The sequence below is a fragment of the Vidua macroura genome, chromosome 16, assembly GCF_024509145.1.
Source record: "Vidua macroura isolate BioBank_ID:100142 chromosome 16, ASM2450914v1, whole genome shotgun sequence".
NCBI lineage: Eukaryota > Metazoa > Chordata > Aves > Passeriformes > Viduidae > Vidua > Vidua macroura.
The window spans coordinates 12688199-12714295 of NC_071586.1; positions in this window are offsets into that span (position 1 = coordinate 12688199).

Below are 26097 nucleotides of genomic sequence, written 5' to 3' on the forward strand. Positions count from 1 at the left end.
CCAGAAACGCATTTCACAAACTACTGATTTGAGAACTAATATATTGCATTTCTCCTGCATGCCTGAGCACAGCAGCACCGTATATATTGTTAACACAACCCTTCCAACTCCTTAGAGCAGAGAAACAGAAGTATTAAATATTTTCCCCGTTTTACATATTTTATGTTATCAGCCTTGCTCAACTATCCTTAGAGACTATCACTCTTACTTAAGGATGCTCACAATTTATCATTTTTCTCTGGAGATGTGACTTCCAGAACAGAAGTATTTCCCTATTCAATTCACCAGCCTGTGCATAAGCAGCTGTTAGTGTTCATCTGCCTTTTCTAGGCATTAACATCAAAAATGCCCCTTGATCTTAAAAAGTGACACACAGCGTGGTTTCTTTAACACCTCTGGGGGTAATGGTTTAAATCCAGCAGGGAAATGTTCTCATCTATAGGTTTATGATACACATTTAAACAGTGTTTCAATTGCCTCAACTATGAAATAAGATGACAGCCAAACATATATCAGAAGGGAACAGAGAGCATAAAATTCCCTCTTTCATTTGACAGTGGTGGGGCTTACGTGGTTTTGCACAAAATGTACAGTCTCTGTCAAGTTTGACAGTATTATGGGATATATCCCAGTCACCTGTTAGCATATCCACCCAGTGTGGAAAATTTGGATTCAGATCCATTCTGGGATCTGGGTTCACAATCCATGGCACAGAAGATCAGCCCTTTACTGAAGCAAAGAACCCAGACCTGGGGTTATGATAGGAAAAAGGAGAATAGCTTTAAGCTGAAAGAGGGTAGATTTAGATGGGATATTGGGAAGAAATTCCTCTCTGTGAGGGTGGTGAGGCCCTGGCTCAGGCTGTCCAGAGAAGCTGTGGCTGCCTCATGCCTGGAGCTGTTCCAGACCATGCTGGGCAGGGCTTGGAGCAGACTGGGATATGGGAGGTGTCTCTGCCCATGGCAGAGGGTGGAACAGGATGTGCTTTAAGGTCCCCTCCAGCCCAAAGCAGTCTGGGATTCTACAGCTCTGGAATTCTATGACTGATTCTGCCCCTTCTTGAGGCCAAAGGGAGGGAAGCTCCAGACTCTCTGATGCTCTCTCCAGAAGAGTCAGTGTTAATTTAGGTGTTATTCCACCTGTTCTCTTTCCCTTACATTCACATGATTCATCAAAATTGTGCATGAGCCACAGCTCTGGTGCTTGTGCTTTTCCATATGTTCTTAATTACATGTCCACAGGGCTTAGAATCCAAGGATCTTTAAACCTTCCAGACAAATGGTTTAATTTAACAGCAACCAATGAGTTATGTATTCATATCCATCCTCAAAGGATGATGAGACAAAGTATTGGAGAGGTAAAAAGGGAATATTTCGGCTACCTTACAAGTGGTAAAAACAGTTCTTTCACATAGTTCAACATTTTGGTCTAACTTAAAAAAAAAGCCAACAATGCCACAGCAACTGGAAAAAGTTAAGAGATCAAGGCAGACACTTCTAAAACAATATTTTTTTCTTAAAATAAAGATGGACAGGAAGAAATCCAATCACTATTATTGAAAAAAAAGCGTTAATAGAATTCAGATCATTGTCACCAGAATAAATACTGGAAAAAATTATTTTAGTTCAATAGCTTCAGTTAATTTTTTTTTTTCTAAATAAATTAATCAGTCTCATATCTCACCTTTTGCTTAAAACACAAAGTCATCTTTCCCCATTTATGTGATAGTGGCACTGTCGATATCTATTCTGAATATTAGACTGAAGGATTTAACATATCTTGAATCTAAAGGATAATCTTTCAAATTTGAAATTTAGTAGATGCCAGGAGAGGTGAGTTACTTATTTTTGTTTGTTTGTTTGTTTTAAATTGGAAATGTTTCTTGTAATCTTTATAGGTCAGCATTTATTCCAATTAAAAGTATGCATATTTTAATAGAGATAAATTGAAAATAACTGCAGAGCTTAAATGGCTCACATTCTTTAACATTTTATCTTTTTGAATCTATACAGATTCTTCAAAAGGTCAGGAGGAGGAAAACTTGTGCTGAGAGCAGTAAGATACCACACAGAAATAGCAATGTTAGGGTTAATTAATAATATGAACGATGTAATTTCTAAACCAAGAGTTATATATTAAACCACATAGTTTGAGTGGCAAGGGGACATTTCCCACAGTTTAAATATCCAGGGAATGCAACACAGACCTGAAAGTTAAGGATTTGTACCTTTCATCACAGGTCCTCTGCATCCACCGTGATTCACAGAATCTCCTTGTAGAGAGAACCACAACACCTTTGAACTTGAAACTGTTACATAAATGTGTCAAAACCAGAGCATGAAACTCCACCTGAGCATGTCACCAGTGCACCTTAGAAAAGCAAGAATTCCTGTGTTGAGTCACACCAAAGATCCAGCTTTGCCAGACAACAGCAATGCATGCTCCCAAAGCTGGAAGCTGAAGCCATCCTCACGTAAATGCAGCTCCACTGCAGGAACAGGAGCTGGGTCATTACAGAGGAGAACAGAGATAAGCTTATGAAACAGAAATTTGCCAAAAGCAACTTGGGCTAAGTTAGTAATTTGATGGAAAAGTTATCAGATCCCAGAGGTCAGACTGAGATATTACCATGTTATGCCTTATTTCTCCTTATTGTTTTCCTTAAATAGAATAAGGTGTAGCCAACATCACATTCAGAGTTATTCTGCCAAAACAGCAATGATCATTTCTGAAAGCAGAGGATTCTGAGGCAGGCTAGGAACATATAATGTTTTCCAAACAAGGGAAAGAAAGAGGGCAGAAACAGCAGGTACTGGAGAGTTCTTGAGGGGTTTTAAACAGCCTGTGAGACTGAATTGGCCCCTGTGACTGAGCTGACAGAAATCTTGATGTCCCACTTGATCAGTATGTGGGATTTCTCTATGACTTGCTACTTAGAAATTATTTTTTCATCTTTGGATATATCTGTTCTCCCAAGATCTCATGTTCATTTTCTATTTAACTGTGTAGTTCCCAAGGGAAGGACTCTGAACATTCCTGTAGAAGAGTTCTTAGGATGCATATAAATAGTGGCCATATATCACAGCACATTTTACATATGTGAGATTAAACATAGCCATAAAACTATATGACTGCTATTTATTGATCCATAAATGAATACCCGGGCTGGAATTTTTAATATTTCTCTTTGAAACAATAGTGTAGCTTTCTGCAAGCTGTGCCTTCTCACTGCATGACAACTCAGTGTTGGAATATTTAATACCTTTACATTTATAGGACTTTCACTTCAATCCAATGCCCACATACCCACATTCATTACATGCCATGAAATTTGTAACAAACTTTAATTCACTTATCATTCATGGACTTATTTCTGATGCACCTGATGTAATAGAATGCAGATAACCCATCTCAAAATAAGTAATGGAAATTAAATTAATTCAAGCACACATAGGTCTAGGTTTTTATCTGTAGATCTAAATTGCCACAATTTTAATAACCTCTTAAATTTATTACATTAATAGATAATGATGTCTAATAAAACTGAAGCCTGATTTTATGAGACATTGCACTAATTACCTGGTTTGATGTGTTAATCACTGAATCTTGTGTAAAACATACCAGACCCCTGCTGAGTTTACTGACCCCCATTCATTCATTGAAATATGCCTACATTATATTTTGTATAAAGGAGAGAAAGGACAGAGAGATGAGCACAGTCCTTTCATATAAAACTGAAAAATGTCTAAAATGTACAGCACAACATAGTGCTTTAGGCTTATTTAAGACTCTAAAAAGTTTTTGAAAGAATAAAGAAACCATATTGTCTATTTCTGGAAAGATATGAAATTATGCATTTATCCTCTTTTGGCTCACCAAAATATGAAAAACTGCTTATAAACTTGTGGGCTTAAAATTCCAGTGAGTGAAACCTGTAAATTTTAAGAAACTCCAGTGACTCCTAAATTGAACTTTCAGTGAGACAAAGAAGCAATAATGTTAAGAGTATTGACAGAAAGAAGGAATTACCATTTTATATCAGGATTTAGGGAATGATATATTCCCCTTGCAGCTACTGTATCCAATTCTTATCCTTCCACCATGCAACAAACTAAATTCTCTATTCCATCATGGATCTATTGTGCTCTCTCTCTACACCAATATAACTGAGGAATTTATCAGTTACTCACACTAATCCTGAACATTTATCCACAACAAAAGAATTCTCTCTTAAAATATACCACCAGCGAGCCTTTTGCTAATTACCTCCCTGTTGTTAGGGGCTGGCCTGCCTTTCTCCTGAGCAGAAGTCATGCCTGTCTTGTAGCTCAGGTTGTTGTATTTCTCTGAGCATGAGGAATGAAAGCGTGCATGGAGCCTATTTGCTCTCACTCTGTTTAACCACTCACTAATGGGTGATTCGAGGTATTTTAGCATCATCTACTTAATGAACAAGACAGGACATTTCCTTCAGGAATGGTCAGCAATCCATTTCTGGCCGTGCAAGCTTCCCAGGGGAAAAGTCAAGTGTTTGAACAAGACTATGGTTTGTGTCTTAAGAGATTTAACACATCGACAGCAGGCTGTCATGAAGGCTGAGAGCTGCTTGGAAAACCATCCGTCTTCCACTGACATGGCAGGGAATGGGTTTCCTACAAACCTTCTCTGAAATCTTTGTCCTGTTCTGTTCTTACAGAACCTAAGCGGTCACTGCTAGAGGCAAGATGCTCACAAAACATCAGAGAAGTTGAAAGAGGGAATCTGATTTTTTCCCATTTAATTTATTTTTTAATACAGAAAGTCTAGAAAATGTTTCACATTTGGACACAGCCTGTGTCTGGAAATACAACCAAAGTAACTCAGCAATGATGTAATCACAGTAATTAGGCAAACAGGGTTTGGAGATGAGAGAGGGGCAGTGAAGATGGGCACATAAGTTTCAGAAGACTTAACTCTTGCAAAGACAGAAATACAAAAGCTGTTAGCAGCCCACAGGTGAAGATCTGCTGGCCAAAAGCTGTAACTCTCCATAGTTCTGTATAGACAAAGAAGCAAAAAAAAAAAAACCTAATGGAAATGGAAGGGTAATGAAATTGTCTTAAAAGTGATTTCATACACACAGAACACTGTTCTGGTCCAAAAACTATACATCAGCCACTGGTCCGAGATCTTCTTGAGAAATACTCTGGTAATTGATGGCTTCAGAGAGAAGAACAGAGATGACAGCAAGGAAGAATAGAAAGCTCAGCATTTGAAAGGAACAGAAAAGCTTGAATCTGAAGGGAATAAAAAAATCATGCACAAATATTGCACTTGAGATGATGAAAGTGAAAGGACATAAGAGAAAACTGAACCTTGGACATGGAGAGTTGGTGGAAAAGGCTGCTGAGCAGGTGTGGAAGGATCAGTAATGCTGAAAGCACAGATGTACAGACAAAGGGAAGCTTTTGTCCTGATTTCTTGAAACAGACCAGGAATTAGTTTACATTTCTAGAGACTGAGGTAGTGTTCTGCTTTCAACAACAGCTACAAACCAGACATTTGCTATCAGTAGTACTGTACACTGCTACAATACCTTCATCTTGGGTTCTCAGCAGTCACTACCTTCCCCAAAGAAAGCAGCTCAGTAATATTGACCTATGCATGCAGAAAAAACAGGACTTGAAGTTTTCCAGCAGAGCCACAGACATTCTCACCAGAGGCAAACAAGAAGTGGCCTTATAGGACTTAGCACAACTTGATCCTTATTATGTTAAAATTGATGTCTGACATTTCTTCCATATGGGAAACCATTGTGGATGCCTGAGGTATAAGAAACAAAACAAGTATGATAGTGAGTACCAAAAGCCCTAATGAAGATGAATTAACAAACAAGAAGAAGTGAGGAGAAAGATTAAGATGATACAATGCTTTCAGCAGAGGCTTTCACTTTGCTGAGTCTAGTCTAAACTGACAGGCCTGGCTGGGAGCAAAAGCTTAAGTGTTCAGAGGAGTGGAGAAGGAGAGCTCACTTTTTTATTTTGCTGAGTTGAAAAGTGTCACTTTTCATTTTGCTTTTATAGTTGCTTTAGACCATTCCAGCTAAGCCTGGATTGGCTTTCCCTGCCCTGGAGGAAATAGATGCCATGTGAGGAGGCAGTAACTGTGTGGTTTATCAGCTCATTTCATGGGACCCCACAGAAGCACTGCAGGCTCATCTGCAACGCTTCAGCTTCACAGCGCTTGGGTGAAGCAGTGTACCAGGCACGGCTACTTTTTTGTTTATATAACTCTCAGCAGCTTTACAACAGGGGAGCAGAACACAAAGTCTGCTCTGGGGAGCCCAGAGGAAAGCAAGATCATGACAGGAGACCTTGTAGGAGCTCGCTGTCCTTGAAGAGAGGAGGGGTGATAGGGAGAACTATCAGGAGATGTAGTGAAATGTGCACATGGTATAGACACTGGGTGCATCTTATTTCTGGAATAAGACATATATATACATCCTTTTCAGCTGAATTCAGAATGTCTCCACATGCTGTGCAGGGGTGAAGGTGAAGCAGTAAGGACAGATTCTTTCTGCCACAACCCTGAGAGCAGAGAAAGGGACACTACAAAGCCCAGTTGCTTCTTTTTGGTTACAGAATATAGATTAACCCACTGTGAGGCTTCTGGAGGAGAAGACAGCTGTGGATATGATAGTGCCTCTCTTTTTTCTAATGAATACTTAACACTCCTGTGGATGGAAAGAAGAGGAAGAGGAGGCAGCACCCAGCTGTGCTGCTGGAATGGTCAGAAGCAAAGGGTAACTCATTCTGTCATGGAGGAAAAGAGAGTAAGAGAAAATCAGAACATTCATTGTCTGTAGGTTCAGTGACTGGATGGCACCAGGGTTATGAAGTCAGAGGCTATAGGATCAATGCACAACCACAACCTGCTGCTCTGCAGCTCCCTGTAACTGAGGCAGCTGTCCCTGGAAATAGTGCACTGTTATAATTAAGAAGACTAAGGCAAAGTTAGTATTTTGGATTTCATTTCTGCAAAGTCTCATGTAGGTTCTTCATACTGTGAACAGTCCTACTGAAGTATCAGTTCTTAAAATTAAGGCCATTTATATGTCTCTGCAGGATGATAATCAAGGATTGTAGTTTCAATCCTGTGTTAATCCTGAAAAGGGGCTTCATGAGAAAGACATTAGAATAAAGTAGACTGCAAAGCATATTCCATAAATTCCAAATCCTAGAAGCAAGACAAGCTGTGCTATTCATTAACATTTCTGGTCTTCCCCATAGTAATCAGAGATTAATATGATTGCTGCAGCAGAGGACTACAAATACTATAGAAAATAAAACATTTACATACATATAAAGCCAGACTAAATTTGATTGCTTTTGTGTAGCATCTCCACATTTGTATTGATACATTTGCTGTCATAAAGTGGGAAAAAGAAGACAGTAATTTCCCTGCATTATTTCCAGTGTTGAATCCATCAATAGTGGGAAACGTCATAAACAGCTGTGAAATCCAGTCTTTCATCCCATCAAGGGTAAGACATTAGCCAGGTTATTATCAACACAATAACACACGCAGAGCAAAGGAGAGGGTTTCAGGTGGGGTTTTCACATGAAAGGTAAAAAGATTCTTCCCATGGTGAGTTTCTGTGACTATTTTCACTGCCTCAAGCAAGTTGCATCAATCCTCCCCCATAACAGATATCTCTGTTACCTCTGTTACATGGATGCAGAGAGGGTTATCTCATACATCAGCTTTTTATTCAGGTAGCTAATGTCTTCAACCGGACTGAAAGTACTAAAAGTAAAATGCAGAAAATTCCACTGGAATGGTTTCAGAGTTTACAAACTCACAGGAGGTAGCAGAGTCAGAAACAAAAGTGAACTTTAAGGCTCTGTACAAGTTGAAAGATGGATTAAAATATACTTCAGCTCATTTCTTTTGTATTTGCAGTAGATTAAATTATCACACTTGGTTCTTTTTGAATTTTTTTTCCTCCTCCCCAAGTGCCCAACTCTTTTTCTCATTCCTGCATGAATAGACACAATTCCATTCCTTAGTTCCCATGCAAAACCATATGAAAGAGGTCTGTGGTTATTTAAGAAATATTTGCCTCCCAACCCAGGCCCTCATTTGTCTGCCAGTGCCAACTTGAGAGAGCAGGCAATGATGTGAAAATGTGGAACCAGAGAATGTGCAAACGTTGCAGTTTCAAACTTCTCATTCCCGTATGTGCTCAGTCACTCGCAGCCTTTGCTGCCCCTGCTTATCTTCCCCAGGAGCAGCAGTGCAGCTCTCTCGGCTGCCTTGGTGTTACTGTTCCTGTGCCATCTGCATGTGTGACACTGATTTATTCAGCCACGCTGAGAGCTCCCAGCTTTGGCCAGGAGGATGAGCAGCAGCTTTGCTCTCCTAAGCAAAACCCCGGCACAGTGCCAGCTCAAGGTGCTCGGCTCTGATCTGCACCTGATGTGCCACTTCCACCTGACACTGCCAAGAGACCCCAAATGTCCAGATCACAGAGTCTGGAGTGCAGCTGTTTCCACACCACAAGGAATCAGGAGCAAACAGAACCTTCCTGTCCCTCTCCCCCTGCAGTGCTCAGTCCCCACCAGACCCAGCTGGTGTGAGAGCTGCACTGTGCTCTGCTACTTCAAAAACTTCATTACTTCTACAAAATATGTTGCAGCACATTTAACAATGCGCTGTGAAGGATTATAAATAATTAAAACTAAACCATTCATGTCAGAAATAAATGAACAAAGCCCATTTTGCAATGCACCATCCCTGATTTATTTTTATTGCATTCATTTAGCTCATTTGTTAATTCTCAAAACCCAGCAGTCCGCACACAGTGGGTCTCACACACAGTAGGGAATGCTAGTGAGGTTGTGTCTTCTCTCATAAAGGAGCAAATCATTTTGGGTCAATAAAAACCATACAAAATACAGAAAATCATCAACCAACTGCTCCTGGATTTCACACTCTGTGTTTTCCAAGTGCCTGCTTCTCTGAACATCTCTTTTTAAGAACCTTATCTGCACACTGCATTTGCATTGGGGTACAAAATATGCAGAATCACACTCCAATTAGAAATAATTTTAAATACAGCTCTGGCTAATATCTACCCTGTGAGAGATTGATACTATCTTGGCTGCTCCCTGACTTCCAGTGGGCTTGTTTGTGAGCATCATAAATAACATTGCTTCTATTTAAAGCTGCAGTTTCACAAGGTGAGGATTTCTTTGGGGGTCCAGATTATGGTAGTGAGGATCAGACACCCTTATTGCTGTGCTATTCTTATTTTCTGTATCATGGATACATTTCACAAAGAAAGCTTTGATCTCACACAGGAGAGGATAAATAAGTGTATCATCTCAGATCTACTGCAATATGAACCCATAATATAAAAAAAGCCCTACTTTTTTGCTTCATCTTATTTTTAAAGAGATTCTATGTGGAAATATATTTAAATCTATAAACGAATTCCTATATTAAATACTGAAACAATTCCCCAGTAAAATTATAATGGGCTTAAACACTACTTCAAGCTATCTTAGAACAAATATACATGCACCTGCAGCAAAATAAAAATCTGGAGTAATATTGGACCCTTTCAATTCCATTCATTTCATCACAAACCTGGGTTTGCCTTTACAGCTCAGTCCCTGAGAGCAGCACCTCCTGTAACAGAAAGAGCTGTTTGGGCTTTCTTTGCTGGAAGAATGACCAAAGAAGTTGGAGAGTACAAACTTATGTGAGAACCAAGACAAAGCAGAATGCTCATCTCTATTAAGTTCTTTTCTTATGATTCTGCCAAAATATATTTCAAATTCTAATCATGTATTGTTAATACTATGCTTAAATTAGTTCATACTATTCCAGTATTAATTATGCCACAAAGTTTTGCAACCACTGCAGAGTTCTCTTTGGTAAAATTTCATAGGTTTATTGATTTCGCGTCAATATTTTAATCATAAACAGTTTCACAGATGGAATAGTTTAAATCTTTCCTAAGGTTTCCATGTGCTTCTCTGGGCTACTTTTTCTTGCTATTTATAGAAGAAATACATTTTCAGAAATTAAAATGGATTTGAACAGGTAAGAAATCAAAGGCTTTGCTTCTATTCTGATCTTTCCTATAACTATTCTATGATGTTCTGGTCCATTCCTATACTTTTCACAACACTGGAAGTGGAGAGGTTTGTAGCCCCAAGTTACTGCTCTTCTCTGGGAGTTTCCCTATTCATGAAACTGTAGAATATCCCTGCCTGCACGCCAAGTGCACCAGAGCATTTAATCTTGCTGCCTATTCACAGCAAAAACACCTATAAAAATGGACAGGATGCAGAATTAAGTGTTATACCCTTCCATTCTTGTTATCTGGCCCAATGATTCCCAGCACAAGCAGCTCCTGAAGCCTGGGCAAATCATCACGTCCAAGTGTGCTGCTCCCAGCATGGATATGGGCACACAGAGACCTGCGCTCTGTAGTCCAAAGTGTGCTCAGTCTGGCATTAAAAAGACTTTGAGAGAAGTGTATTCCTTCGTGACAGGGGTCTGGTGCTCCCCAGGGAGGGGGCTCTCCTGCTGTGCCAGGGGGTTACACCAGGACTGTTTGCTGAGCTGAGGTCCAAGGAGAGGGGAGGAAGCAGATCCTCGGCTCTAATTCATAGCCAGAGAGCAGCTTCTGCACAGCCTCTCTTGTGAGAGTCTTGAAGGAAGAGCAGCTGAGCTCACCTGAATCCCTCAGCAAGAGATTCCTGTGTCCACACTTCCACAGACAGGACTGGGACAGACACCACTAACAAATAAACAAATCCCCCTCGTGTTCAGTAGGTTGGGAACAGGCACTCACTGGGCATGAGCCTGGCTTCTCCCAGCATTTTCCACACAAGGGCTGAACTCATGCACATAATGATTATTCTACTCCATTCATCTTTATGCATGAACTGGATTTATTTTATTTTTCTAAGCCATTATTTAATACAAGAGGCAGTGCAGAAAGTAAGAAGCTAATACAATCACTTCTCTTGTGTACTGCATGCTTCTCTAGCTGAAAATGTAAAAATGTCAGAATGCATGAAGGATATCAGAAGTGTCATTAGGTCTGTTTTGCATGCAAAAGAGCACTGGAGAAGTTTTTTTATTTAAAAATATGTATTTGCTCCAAATTAAATTTCTCCTACCACACCTTCAGTACTCAACAACTAGTTTTTTTTTTTTTTTTTTTTAATTCTGATTGTTTTTTAGATATTTCTAAGTAATGTAAACCAAATGATTAACGAGACTCAGATCCAGACTGCAATGTCACCATGGACAACAGCCTCAACGTGAGCAGCCTTGTCAGCCCTGAGCTTTTAAACAAATGTGAGGAGTTAAGGTGCTTCCCAGTTCCCACCAAGGGAATGGCTCTGCAACCTGTTTTGCATTGGCTGGTGCTGCAGAGACAGAAATCTTCTCAAAGGAGCCACCTTTCAACTAATGCTGCTCAGTTTTAAACCTGAACGCCCCTTACATTTGGTATCTCCTACTTTCTGCCTTACACATAATTTTCATCAGAGGGAAGCAGCTACTGAAGGATCTACTGTCACCTGAGTTTTTTTTATACATGTGAACTTTGCCAGGGATTGCAGTTCTGGGAAAACACAGGTATGTTCCTGTGATAATTAAATGATGCCATGACGTTTGCACCATCAACAAGTAAAGCAGAATATGTGATTTTTTCCTCTCCAGCTGGAGGGCAAACAGGCACTGAGCCAATCATGGGCATGGCAGTGCTTTCTGGTGCCCTCCAGCCCAGCTCAGATCCTGCCTGCCCACCCTGGCAGGGCAGAGAGGGGCAGCTCCATCAGCAGGGCCATGAACAGGAGCAGCTGGGGGCCACAGCAGGGCTGGGGTGCAGGAGACACCGAGCCCTCAGTCTGGGGTGTCTGCTCAGGGGTGCCTGAGCCACGACAGCAACAGGCAGCAGAGTATTAACACCATCACCAGAACAATGACAACTCTTCATTATTGACGAAACACCATTTTAATCGCCCCCTTTTTCTATTAAAACATTAACAAAAATCCCCAATAAGTAATCTGCATTTCACAAATGACAGTGACCTCTGTCTGCTGCTGCTCCAAACAGAGCTTGTTTTAGGGCAATGGGCTCTTAACAGCCGTCAGTTTACAGCAAATGAACATTTATCTGATTTTTTTTTTTATTCTATTATATTGTATTTCTGTAATGGTGCTTGAAATTAACATTTTTGCTCTGCTTTCTCCACTTTTTTGATCATTAATGTAGTAAATTTTACCAGCAAAATTACTACAATGGTTTCATTTGTGTCCTAAAAACCTATTAAGTGTCTGAATAGAAATTGTGGAGCTTTTGGAGGTTGACTGTCTTATTTCTAAGGTCATACTTGGCCTATTGACCTAAATCAAACTGACTCCGCCTCAAATATTCACAAGAAGAATAGTATCAAATTAAAAGCTTGAAGTGAAAAAGGAAAATAAAGTCTAGACACATGGTTACATCATCAAAGCTAAAATGATCTGTAACTAGTCAAAGTGTTCCAGAGATCTCCATTGGCTTTTTCTTCCTGGGAGGTCCCTATTGTATTACTCAGATTTTAAAAAATCTCATAAGTTGAAGTATTCACCAAGCTGCTGAATATAATTTATCTTTGATTTATTGGAATATGTTTCTATATCACCGTTCTTATTTTAACAAAGACATTTTTTAAACTGGTAAAACTAAATGCATATTTAATTTATTTTGCTCAGTAAAGAATCCTGGAGAAAATAAACTTCCACTTACAAAGATATCCCAGCGGGCTGGGTGTCCCATTACCACACTATTGTGCCTCTTATATCCGGGTTTATGTGACACACGCTATCATTTCTTCTCTATGATTCTATTACTTCTGGAAACTATGTTAAAACATAATATAACATATAATGGGACTTCAGACTGACAAAAGCTGTGAAAATCAAAGGCAGTGCTGATCACTGGCAGGTTGGGTGACAGCACACCCCATGATTAATGCACAAATTTCCAGATTTCTGCCACCACGTGACCAAGCAGACTTCTTACACCTCACCCCACAACCACCGAGCACTACCAGCAGCAGGGTTTCTGACCTGCTGGGGATGCACTGGGCTGCTGCTGCTGCTGCTGCTTTGTGCAGTCATTTACCCTGACCCCAGGAGTGACAAACATCCCACTAACACCTTCCCACAGCAGCAGTCACTCAGATGGATGAGCTGCTCCCCTCCAAGATGATGCTCTCAAAACCTGCAGTGATCCATCTCACCCTTCCCTAAAGGTCACTTCCCCATGCTGGGATCAAGGAGTGGCATTTTGTGTCCATTTTTTGAATTTTACATTAAAAGCAAGGACCTTTTCAATTACTTATAGCTGCCACAGTTCTCAAGGTATGTGTTATGTTGAATCAACACCAAACAATCCAACTGTAATAAAAGCAGCCTTTGTGAGACCCAATATTCACATAGGAATTTAATTAGATTTCAGGTTGGGTCTTAATTTCACTTATGATTTTATACAAAATACAAATATTTTTTTTTTATAAACAAAAAGTGTGTGTTTATAAACACATTCAAAGGTGCTGAGAATTATAGGACCCTAATTCCATTGTGGCTTCTCATGTCATCATAAATTATGGGAGAGGGAACCCAGTGGATTGTGCAACCAGAACCCAAACCATAAAATTACATTTCTGCAAACCCGACCTGCTTTGTATTTCAGACAAAACTTTGGTACAAATGCTGTGCAGTTCCCAGCCTTTTAGTTCTCCTGCTTATGCTGCTTCCTCAGTAATGTGCCCTCCACATTCCCACATCTGTTGATTTCCACAGAGCCTCGCTCCTCTTCAAGTGTTTCTGAAGAGTTCTGATATTCTTGCACACGACATTTTGCAATCAATGAGCACAACTTCAGCAGGAATGCTGATTTAGGTGCACACAGGCATACCCAGGAATTATGAGGGCTTTTTCTGGGACTGCAATGTGCACAACACTGCAATGAATAATGCTGCACTCCCCAAGCTGGCATAAGAAATGGCTGTAAAACTAATCACCTCCTAGCCCAGGAATGACAGAGCTGAGGTTGCCTTTGCATACTCGATTCATCTGAAGGTGTGTGTTGCCCCTCATCCACACTAGCACAGTTTCAAAGACATGTAAGGGAATCAGATGCTCCTGTTTCCCTAAAGTTCCAAGGAATGTAGCTCTGCATGCAGTTTTAAAAACAGTTGAAAACGATAATTTACTGTATTTAATTATACAACCTTTCTGTCTTACTCAAGGATAGATGGCGCTTACTGAAGTCATGTCTGAGCAAATGTAATCAAGTTCTTAAATTTTAGTATATCCTTAAATCCCATTTCCTTTAGCAGGAATGTAATAAGTCTTTGCTCTGATGAGGTGTGATGTTTACTTTAAAGTAATAACTGAAAGCAGGAGAGAAGACCATCTCCTATCTAAGCACTTTCCTTTTTGGAACTGCAAGAGGACTCAGAAGTGAAAAGAGGAAGACAAAAAATGTGAATTTCTTAAGAATGCACATAACGACCAAAGGCAAAAAGAATGGAGATAAGATTTCCAAATGTGGATGTTGTCTCTTGCTTATTCACAGTGTTAGTATGTAGACTACACAATAGAAATACCTTTGTTCAGTATATACACTTACTTTTCACTTGTACAGGCAAAGTGATGGCAATTTGGAAAAGGAAATCACAGGTCAGACAGCAACAGCAATCATTCCTGTCCATGGATAATAATCTACCCATGTGACAGGAGACATTCAATTTTTATAACCTGGATCTATGTCAGGTGACTGGGATCAGAAAATAGAGGGCAATTTGTTCCTAACACTTCTTTGTTGCACATTTTTTACAAGGTTTTAACCTCCAGCAACTCTGGGATTTGAAAGGAGGAGGTATCTCCCTTACACAATATCCCTACATCCCACATCAGACTAAGAGTAAATCCCAGCAAGCCATTAGCTGTGTGTAAATCAATAAAAACCAACCAAACAAAATAAATCCCAGAGACCAAACATATAAGATCAGAATTTCCAAGTACTTGCCTGATTTATAAACTCTCTTTACTAATTCTCAGCCCAAGCCTGTTATCAGCCCTCGAGCAGTGCATCAGGAATGCCACACAGCCACCAGTCTTCATCCTTATCTTCATCACCATTTCCCCTCTGCCACTTCAACACAGCACAGAAAAAGCAACCCCTCCTCTACTCTTGGATACCACTACAGGCATTTTTGCTCATTATTTGAATATTAAGTACTGCATACACTTGTTTTTACAAATATGGTTGCTGTCTTCATGTTTCATTCTTTAACAAGCTGCTGTTAAAAATGCCTTAAGATGCCCAACACGAACAGCTCCAGCATGTAAAGTACGAACTGCAGAGAAACTGCAGGGGGTTTGTGTTCATGTGTGTGCACACATGGAACAAAGAGAAGGCAGGAAGCACTTCTAGAACTTGTCCTGTTGGAAGACTGTGCTGCTACACAAGACAAGGTGATTCTGTGCCATCACTACACAAACCTGCACAACAATTCACCAACACCGTGTCCAGAGACAACCACACCAGGAGGAACTGCTGCATCAAATTGCTACAGTTGAAATGAACGTGAAGTTACACATGCTGACTTCTTCCAAATATAGCATAAGATTATGGTTTTCCTCTACAGATCTCTTTGAATAGTTATGAGGGGTTCAGGCTTCTTGTGAGCAGTCACAGAGCTTTGAAAATGAGTATTTTTGTAGCATGCTGCTGGTGATAGCATCTGTGGAACAATGTCATGGCATATGCCACAGGAATATAGCACTGAAATCAATCAACAAAGCCTCCTTCTTAACATGCTGGGGGAAAAAAAAGCGAGACACAAATATTTCATATTTAGAATTGCATATGTTCAGGACAGGCAGTTCTGCAGGCGAGCCGGGCTCATGCTCTCAGTGCTTTGCAGAGCTGCTGCAGTGCTCCTGCTGCAGCTCAGCCCTGTGCCCAGAGCCTCAGCACACACAGCCAGCACCGAGGGGAGCCACCTCTCAGGAGGAACAGGCAAAATGCATCCCTGCTCCCAGCTCACGGATTGTAGAATGCTCACATCCAAAACAGAGCTGGTTCTATCTGTGTATCATCCTTCATCTCAAGCTCCACTAAAATATCTTTTGGCAGGACTCAAAAAAAAAAAAAAAAAAAAGATCTGTCACCTTCTCTCACCTTTCTTTTGGCACTGATGTACCTTCATACTGTTAGGGACTCTCTCAGGGGGTGATCAAAACAATTAGGACATTATTAAGTAATGAAGCTCATACAGCATAAATCATCTTCTCCCTAATATCTGGGTCTCTGAAATATTATCTTCTCAGAGGATGAAACCAAATCCAGTGTCCTCAGCTGTGCTGCCCTGTAACACATCAGACACCAGCTCTTAGTGACAATTATTATTCCCTAGAAAGCTGCTTTGCTGTAGCTGGTACACTCAACATTTTTTTAGCATATGCTGAGTACATATCAAAGGCCAGCTTGGACAGGGCTTGGAACAACCTGGGACAGTGGAAGGTGTCCCTGCCCATGGCAGGGGTGGAATAAGACGAGATTTAAGGTCCCTTCCAACCCAAACCATTCAGTGAGTCTGTAATGCTATGAAATCAGGTGTCCTGCTGACCACATGCAGGGAGAAAGTCCCACAGGAAAAGTTTCGGAAGCAGAGGTGGGGAAGTGTAAAGAGGCATTTAATTCAAATGTAAGGGGTGGGGGAGGGCAAGATCTCCTTTGTGAACTTTCCTCCTGCTGTCATCCCAGGTTGTGTAAATATTAGCTCTGTGAACTGGAATAATGGCTCGACTGTCTGAGAGGATGACAAGTGACAGCGAAGAACTGGGTCAGGATCAATCCCTATTTGCATACCAATTAGTTAATATTCTTTCTTTTCTCACACAAATAGAGGAAAGGGTAATAGTCTCACTTTTAGAATAGAAAGCTTCAAATGTTTTTCATGCAAGAATACAACTTGTGTTGTATTCTTAGAAAACTTGTTTAGGCCTCAGGAGCTCTGCTAAAACTCCTTAATCCTGATTTTAAACTCATCTAAGTCCCAGCTTCATCAACTCAGCTAATGTATCTTGTACCACTCATCTTTCCAGTAAACCCATGTGCTTAGCAAAGGGTTTTTTTCTGACTCTGGAGCAGTCACTCTTATTTCACTCTCTCAGTGCTGCTTTATAACTCCTATACTTTTCAGTATATTCTGAGAGTGAGGTTTGCTGCTTTCCTCTTTTTCAAGCCATAGGCCCTCTGTCAACACAGCAAACCCCAAACATGTGGCAGTCCTGCAGATTCCCTCTTTGGTCATCATTAAAACAGAGCTTGAATTCCACCCTGTTTCTGGGCACAGCAGATTTATGGTAGAAATTACAAGAATCATTCATCTTTTTCATCTTTATAGTGGAGCTCACTGTTGGACCGTTACCTCTCTTTAAGAGGCTACTTGCAGTAAGGAAATTGGAGAGAGGAGCAGCTAGATGGAAACTTTTATCATTTGGACACTGTTCTTGTCCTTATTGATCCTTGCCTTAGTTGAGCCAGTACCCCCAGCTCCAATAACACCTTATTTCTAAAGAGGGCAGAAGCCTTGGAGAGACACAGAATGGCAGATTAGTAAAACAGTCACTTTCTAGACTTATTTCTTCAAGTATTTTAATATTTCAAAGGATTAATTCTAAATGTTTTAAGAGCTTTAAATTAGTAGCTGTAACCTGATCATAAATTAAACATCTTCCCAATGCAAAGCAATGCCGAGTTATTTGTATACTTATTGCTTGTTTACACTCAGCATCAAGATATTTCCTGGAAACTGATTTTTATTGCCAAAAGAATCTGAAAAGACAATAGAACTTCTATACTAACTAATCTTGTATTATTCCTTCATTAAGCAACTTGTGCATTTCTGGTCATGCACAAATATCCACCCAAACACATGAAATTTTAAATGTAAATAAATATCCCAAAATCCACATAAGCAGAGCACCTAATTCTCACATCAGAATGCAGATAGGTGAGAATATGTGTGCAATCATATCCAACTGGAATTTCAGGTGATGTAAAAGTTTAAACGAAGAGCTCTGTCCAAATGAAGAAATCACAGTAACTCCAACTTCTCTCTCCAGACAAAATGGAAACTCAGAGTCCTGGTCATGCTCATGTGCTAAGCCTAATACTATTTATTTATTTATTTTATTTTTTAAAAATGCAGTACATTTCCAGGCACATCTGTGTGCAACCCCACTGTTCTAGTTGCTGCATGGCCATCTGGCTTAACATTAAGCCAGAGGAAAGCTAAAGTGAATTGGACATAAGCTCAAAATTTAAAAAAAAATTAAAATTATGTGTGCCCATGCTGACTTCACTCATTATGGAAGGCTTCTTCTCCATGCTTTTTAAACAAATTTAAAGCTTGTGGGCTTCTTTCTCATTCCAGGGACACTGGCTCCAGTAGACATTCCAGGAATACATACACTTCCTTTGATTTCATTAGGAGTCATCCCCAGGCCAACAGCCAGCAACACAATGGATCCTTCAGATGTCATTTCCGCAGCTCATTCTGTTTTTAATGAGAACTGGAAACAAAGTCCAGCTCAAGCAAAGTCATCCCAGTGCTCTACTTTCCTACTAGTGCTGCAGTGCTTAGAGAATAAAAAATCCTTGTTTATGAAACCCCAGGTGTCTTAAATAAACAACATTTAATTTACCTATGATTAGCACTTTACATGACAGCTACATCCCATTGGAATAAAAAAAACCTGTCAAGTCAACTGAAGGAAGCTTGGGAGAACAGGAAAGAGAAATTTAATTTGATTTGGAACTCTGGAAATCATTAGCTATTGGGATGGGGTTGGCCAAAATAGGCATAGGCACAAGTAAAACTCTATTCTGTATCAACTGTTCAGTTTCTTCACACCAGAAATTGGTTGACTCAAATTCCACAACCTTCAGAAACACTCAGGCCAGTACAACAATCCTACATAATCCCAAGTATGTTGTTTTTTACAGTTTTTCTAGTTTTACATAATATATAGCTCCTACAACACAGCCATATCAAAAATATCTTTTCTAAGTGGAGAAAATTGAAAATATTGATTTCTTATTGGCCCATTTGTTCTTTAAAGAGCACGAACAGCCCTTTTCTAAGCATTTGGAGACTTTCACCAGTATATGTTTATATAACTCACATTGGTTTCACTGCAGGTTGTGTATCGAGTACCTGTGTACTGCTTTGAGCTGGGGGAGAGTTAATTTTCTTCACTGAAGCTGATATGGGGCTGGTTTTGGGATTTGTGCTGCAATTACACCGACTCAAGGTCTTTTTGGCTGCCCACGCCAGCCCAGCAGTGAGGAGGCTGCAGATGCACAAGGAGGTGAGGGAATGCCTGGGGTTGCTTTGCTTGTGTGTGAGGCTTTTGCTTTACCTTTTAAACTGTCTTCATCTCAACCCATAAATTCTCATTTTTACTCTTCCAATCTCACCAGGGATGTGGGTGAGTGTCTATCTGGGGCTTACTTGCTGTCTAGGATTAAGCAATATCAACTTGGGAATTCTACTAAATCAGCAATGAAATCCATACAAGGCTCCTGAAAACATCCCTTTGATACAGCTCTAAACCCAAAGATACAGAAAGCTCAGTGGTTTCCAGCTGACAGAATATTTACAGTGTCTCATGCCTAAATGTCATTTTATTGCATTCTTCCTGCTTCATCTCCTATAAATTAAAAGATGTGTGATTAATCAGTTGTACTTTGGGTTCCACATACGAATTCATGCCCTGCCAAACCCACAGCCCAAGTGTGCCACCTAATGGCCCCGGAGTCAGGAACGCACCGATCCCTCAACTTCAGCAATAAAATCTAAAGAAAGCATCACTTCACTTGTTGAGGTGGAGGTGGAGCTTCATCATGATTTTCCTGCAAGCCCTACCCTCCACATTTCCCCAGCAATTCTGCAGGTTGGATCAAATAATTGCTTTAAGGCACTTCAAAATGTTGAGATAAACAAGCATTTGAATGTGACCATGAGGTTAAAGAACTCCGTGGAGCTTTAACCTCACAGTCGAAACCTCAAAGGCTGCAAGCTGCACAAGAACTTGGACACTGCCTGGCTGCCTCCAAGCCTCACGCTAAATGATCAGCATTTCCAGCGAAGCTGTGGTGAGTGGCAGCAGTGGATTCAGCCTGCTAAATGAAAGTGTTATTTATCTGTTGAAGTACTTACAGAGGGCGAGCTTAATTTAGCTGATATCATCTCCTTAAAATGCAGTCCATAGTCAAGTGAAGTGTTTGCCTTAAGAAGTACCAGGGAAAAAAATTACACAGAGGAGTTGTGGAATAACATTTGCAATGGTGATACATACAAAGAGAATATAATTCCATTCTAAAATAAATACCACAGTAGCACACATTAATGAAGTTGTCAAGCAAAGTTCTTAAAAATACTACCCACCTAAAAATACTGTTAAGGAATAAAAAAGAAATACAGATACAATTAATTCATATAACATTTACTATTGGGAAGCATAGCTACTTTGTAATAATTTACAAAAGAAAGCATTACAAACGTGGGGCAGAGGGTGTAGATTAAGGAAATGAGTTACTGATTTGGTTATGTACTCAGAAACTGAACACCAGGAAGGAGGCTTGGGATTTACGTTTACACTGCTTACTGTCAGTCCCTGTTTTCTACTGCTTGAAAAGAAGATCCAGAAAATGCTTACATTTGCATGGGATTAATGATTCATTATAAACACAGTGTGCCAGCAGATGAACAAGGGATGGAAAATACTCCTTGACATTCGAATTATTTTCATATGTACTCAAAGCTTCCTTTCCGTTATTATTAACTAATAATGTAAAATCTAAACCTAAATATTGTCAGATACAAAACCGTATGCCAAGAGAGTGTTTACATTATTTATTTTGAAATCACTTATAATAACTCCCCATTTCTTTCCAAATATGCCCGAAGTCTGTGCCTTCCCTTTCCAAGCTTTACTTCACCACCTTGCTTGCTTTAGGCAGGATGAACCATATGAGCCTTTTGATTCTGATAAGTTCATCCACACCACAAGATTGCTTTCTCTTTATCTAATGTTAGCAGTAGTAAAGAACAATTATATCAGTTTTATGGAGCTGTAGCAATACAGAATATCTCTGTGATACATAACTGTGGTGCCTTAGGAGGAGTAATTACTGAACCAGTGTCTTGGCTGTATCAGCGGCACAAGCACAGGAATGAGGAAATGCTTGTGCCTGTGGTGGGCTCCCAACAGACCCCATGACCCAAGGTGCAAGGGAACTTCAGCCATACTTCAGCACAACAAATCCTAACAAATATATTACAGTTCTGGAAAGAGATTCTATCATTACAGTTGGATAAGAGATTTCAGATAGCTTGAGCCTGAAAGAAAGAAAAAAAAAGGCATCTTATGTAGTGTGGTACTTAGAAACCCTGCAATACACAGCTAAACTTCTGCAACTGCCACCTGATTTGTTTATAATTTGCTTACAGCTCTGCTAGCAGCTGGTATGATGTGTCAGCCATGTGGAGATCCTAAACTCCAGTGGAAAGGGCAACTAAAGGAATGCATGTAGAAAACCATCAAAATAGGGATTTTAGGATGTATTTATATCCTTTAGTCCAAGCATGCTATTCCTTAGGCAACCTCCCACCAAATGTTCAAGCAAACATGAAACTAATCCTTCCATTGTGATGGAAGCATCTCTATTCCATGGGCTTTAATTCCCATTGGAATTGTTCCCATTGGACAATTCCTTCTGGGAATTGTCTGTACTGTACAGAACTGAACTTGTTCATCAAAGCAAAAAGCTTTCTCGATGGAAGAGATGGTCTTACAGGCTTGTCTGTCTTTCTAAGATCAGGGTTGAAGACATTTTTCAATCAAAGTATACTTTTTCAGTTTCACTGCCAAATCTTCCATTTGCTACCATGGCAAGAGATATATGGATGTGCAACAGAAAATATTTCTTTCTCTTTTCCTATAAAGTCCTGATTTCTTTTGCCATAATGCTGAAGCTGGTAGAACACTCTGCAATGTTGTGTAGGCCAACAGGAGTAGGGGGATGAGGCAAGAAGGAGCTGAGTGAGATTAGTTGGCAGAACTAAGTAATTGGGGTTTTACCTCTCTTCTCCTCAATTCTCTGTATTCATGCTTGGACAATTCCACACAGAGCCAGCTGACCCTGCCCACCCAGAGCTGGAAGGTTCTTTTCATTTCAGATCTCATTTCTCTGACAGGCTGCTGAACAGAGAGGATGTTATCTCACAGTTTGTCACATCAGGATTGCTAGTGATGCAACAAAAGGAAAATAAAGACAGAAAATAGCCCAGAAGAATACAGGCACTCATGCCCAAGACATTTCTGAAGAAGTAAAGTTTAGAAAAGGTGTAGTTCATACACAGTGCTTGTCACAACCGAGGCTGCTCTGTTGTTGGCTGCATTAAGACTGGGAATGGCTGCTGCTCATGGAATTCTAGTATTTCCTACAAGACCTCCCTCCTGTGCCATTCTTTTCCTTATATGCTGTGTGGTGCAATTTGTATATGGATGATTTTATTCTATCTCCTAACAACCAACACTGGCCAAAGGATTTAGTTTTAGTGGAAAATTATCTCCTTTGTAGGTGTCAGTGATCAAGCAAACTCAACGTTTGTAGACACAGCCTTTCCCACTTTATGTGGAGATAAACTTCTTTAATGTACAGCTCTCTTAATGTGTGCATATAGCTTAAGACTGTAATTCTGTATAAATATTTAAATCAAATCAGTGGCAGCTTTCTCTAGTGACGAAATATAAATGAAACTTGCAAAGAAAACAAAAAAACCCCAACACTTTCACTGAACGCTACTGCAAACTACATAAGGTTTTTATGGAAATTTTTCACACCACTCCCCCTCTCATTTCCTCTTGTCATATAAATAATTCACCAGCAAAATCCTCATTCTAAACCAGAAATGAAAAAATTAAATAAACAGAAGATCTAAAGATATGTATGGGCCCTGCACAAGGTATGATTTTGTTTTGTTTTGTTCAGCTCAGGTAGGGAGTTGTTAGCAAGTCCTCCTGCCACACTGGGATGAGAGGGGGGATTGCAAAACCTGCAGATAGATAAAACTGCTGGAGAGGTTGGAATCTGATTTCCTTACCAGAGTCAGAAAGTTGGCTGATGCAAAGCAGAGCACAAACATTCACCTACCAGGTTTTCAGCATGCAAAAAAGAAATGGTAATTGCACAGTGATGGCTCTGAGTTAGAGGTAAAATCTAAACTAAAAACTAAACCAGTTGAATAATTCAAATTTGACATATCTGCCAAGGTAGGGAAATGGCCCAGGTTCTTCCTATTCAACAACAAATAGTAGATTTTCCTCCATGCATATCATGCTCCAAAGATTTTTAAGCGAAAGAAACTTGTTATCTGAATAATCCAGTTTTAGCTCAGTGGAACAGAATTTGCAATTACAGAATGCTGCCGTAAACTTTGACATCATTCATGTAAATATCATTCACCCCAACATGATCTGTAAGCTCAAAAAACATTTCAAAAGCAGGATCTCAGCACTTGAGAGTGAGATGTGTGCTTGTTGAGCTTGCTGTGCCTGCTGATCCTTTCAAGACTATTCTTCTGGATGGGGGACACTTGAGTATCTTACTTTGATAGTTGGATAGTTTCTTTCCAAGAGAAAAAGAGAAGGAGAATTGCAAACCATTTCTCATTCTCATTATGAGGTTGCCTGGGTGCACATCCCATGGCACCTACACTGCTCTGTCAGCTGACTCTGTTTGCAAAGAGCAAAAGCCCCATCCCCACTGACTTGTACAAACATTGTTGTCAGTTCAGGGGAAAGCCTACTGAGATTTCTGAATACAATAAAATGTGTAGTCATACTAGAAATTCTTCCAAGAAAGCAATGATTTGCCAGCATTTAAAGTTCCTAGTCCTCTATTTAACTCATCCTTCCCACACCATCCCTGTGGTACAGACAGAGCAGGCGAGAGGGGTCCCTCGGCTGCAGGATGCTGGTGACTGCCCAGGAAGGACAGCTCCTTGCCCAGCAATAGCTGATGGTGCCTGGAGAGCAGAAGTATTTGGCAGCACGTCCTGAGAACAGCCTGGGATGCAGAGAGCTCCCAAGACACTGCAGCTAGCCTGGCCAGCCCTGTTCTAGCTGCTCTTTGGGGACAAGGTCTCCAGGGGTCCAGGTCACAATAAACCAGGCATTGAAATCTGGAGGTGACTCAGTGCTGCTTTCAGGAGAGCCCTGGTGTGAAACCTGAGCACAGCTGTGCATGCTAAGCTGTTACTGGATGATCATTAAAGGAAAGAGAATAGTTCTCAAACAGAGGGGATGCCAGCAGGAAGCTCCTCTTTCAGAAATAAAAGCCTGATGCATCCTGAGAGTTTACTCTTGTGAAGGAAAACAAGGGAAAGGACAACCAGTTCTCTTGATATGATTCCAGTAAACTACAACACAAAACATATATGAACATAGTATGTTTATCTATGTGCCAAAATATAATGTATAATAGTGTCCTGCTTTACTTATGGCTTAAGGGTGTCCTAATTGCAGCTTTCCAGTACCTAAGGGAGCCTAAAGAAAGATGGAGACAGACTATTTACAAGAGCATGGAACAAGAGGACAAGGGGGAGTGGATTCAAACTGAAAGCAGATTTAGATTAGATACACAGACAAAATGCTTCCCTGTGAGGGTGGGGAGGTCCTGGCACAGGGTGCCCAGAAAACCCGTGGCTGCCCCAGCCCTAGAAGTGTCCAAGGCCAGGTGGGATGGAGCCTGGAGCAACCTGGTCTATGGGAAGGTGTCCCTGCACTTGGAATGAGATGAGCTTTAGGTCCCTTCCAACCCAAACCATTCATGATTCTATGGTACTTTCATGGTGCATTTAGGGAAAGTGATGTCATCAAAAGGTAACTGCCTTCACATTATAAGAGATTTGAGGGGGCATGTTGTGCCCTTAGTACTTCCAGACAACTCTATTTACGTAAATAGCATTGCAAAAATGTAACTCTGGGTAGAACTTTATCTGCAATTTATAAATGATTGTGTGCTGGACTCTGCAGCTGTGTTGATATTTAGCTGCTCTATTGTGAGCCTCTGACTCCAATGTGAATAAATACACCAATGACAGTATTCACAAGCAGTGTAAACCTCAGGGGGACTGCAAATGGATTTTCTTGTTTGACTTTTTTTTTTTAATGATTCCAATCTCCTTTATTTGGAACAAAGGATTTTCTGGGAGGAGGAATTCAGAAAGACCTCATGAAAATACAATCTAGGTATTTGTGAATTTGGGTTTTCAAGAAGCCTGTTGCAGGGTAGTTAAACTTACACTAACAAGTTCTGTTTGTGAAGAGCAGATGTGAATAAGTTTGTGGCAGAAACAAAATAAAACCATTATAAAGAAGATTTTGGATACTGCAGAGTTTTTCTGGAATTTCTGGAGATAGGGTCCTACCTTCCTTCTCCAGGCTGATGGGAACAGAGTGCACTCTTTGCAATTCTGACTGGTACAGTTACAGTTCAGTCCCATACACTGATGGGGATCGTTAGCTAATTCTCTACATGGAGAGGGAAAATATAGGACATGTCTAAACTGCAGACAATTGTGTGCTGAGCATCCTTTGTTCTTGTCTGGCTGCATAATGAACCAGCTGTGATCCAGAGGCACTGGGACATGCTGGGGGTGGTGATGTTTCTGTGGTTCCCAGGCTCTCATCCCATCAGCTCTTCCAGGAGAATGGAGCCAGCCTGGCTGTGCCATGCCAGGGCAGGAGCAGAGCTGATGCCACAGCTCCCTGTGCCTAAAGAAGTCTGTGGTCCAAACCTGCCTTTACTGGGTTAGAGATGGAAAAGCTGCCTTAGAATGAGATAAAGCATATTCCTGTCACAGGAAAAGCTTTTTAAAATCCAAGGCAAGCTGCTCACATTCATTCCACTGAGCTGCAGAAAGGAAAGACTGAATGAAAGGGGAAATTCAGGGTTAC